Raw genomic sequence first — 835 nt, forward strand, 5'->3', positions numbered from 1 at the left:
GACAGCTCTCTGGGGTCTCTCCCTGCAAGGTCACCAACCCCCGCCTGGCCCTCTTGGCACCCCACCTCCGGCCAGGTATCAACACGCCAGGTCTGCTTAGAGCCAGGGGGGCTCACCCCGGAGACACCGGGGCCTCGTCAGGGGGGCAGACTCGTGGGGGACACCGCAGGGCCGGCACCGGTCAGTCAGCCCGTGTCCTGGCATCCACCCAAATGCTGTCGCTTAGCCACCAAGAAGTGACTGTTCTTCTAGAGCAGTCGGATGTGACGTGTGTGTTGCAGTGGCACCGAGGATGCGCGTCTCAGACTCAAGATCTGGGGCTTCGGCCTGACTCAGGCTGCTCCAGGGAGGGCCTGGGGGCGCCCAGCCCTCAGGATCCCTCTGCTGCACCTGCAGCCTCGGGGAGTCACTCACAGGAGGGGAGACGGGAAGAACCCCGAGATCAGGAGGCGCCTCCCAGGCAGGGTCACAGCAGCCAGGAGCAAGGGCGCTTGGGGGTGGGGGTGGGGAGGGTGGGGGTAGGCCCTCCTGTCCCCCCCCCGCAGATGGCAGCGGGCGAGGCAACGCCCAGGGCAGTGAGTGCTGAAGTCAGATCGCGTGAGCCGGACACTCCTCGAGCAGGACACTCCTCAAGCCGGCCTGCGTGGGCAGCAGTCAGCCAGCGGCGCGAGGCGGTGGCCACGAGGTCGGCTGAGCTCAGCGAGAGGCCAAGACGAGGCCGTGGGGGGAGGACACAGCCTGGTGTCCGGCCCACGGGAGCCGCGGGGCGAGGAGCGGGGTGTGGGGCGGAGCACGGGGCGAGGCAACGGCAGGCGGCTGGGCGGCACCGTGGTGC

The sequence above is a fragment of the Condylura cristata genome, unplaced genomic scaffold (assembly GCF_000260355.1).
Source record: "Condylura cristata isolate star-nosed mole 26May11 unplaced genomic scaffold, ConCri1.0 scaffold00020, whole genome shotgun sequence".
Lineage (NCBI taxonomy): Eukaryota > Metazoa > Chordata > Mammalia > Eulipotyphla > Talpidae > Condylura > Condylura cristata.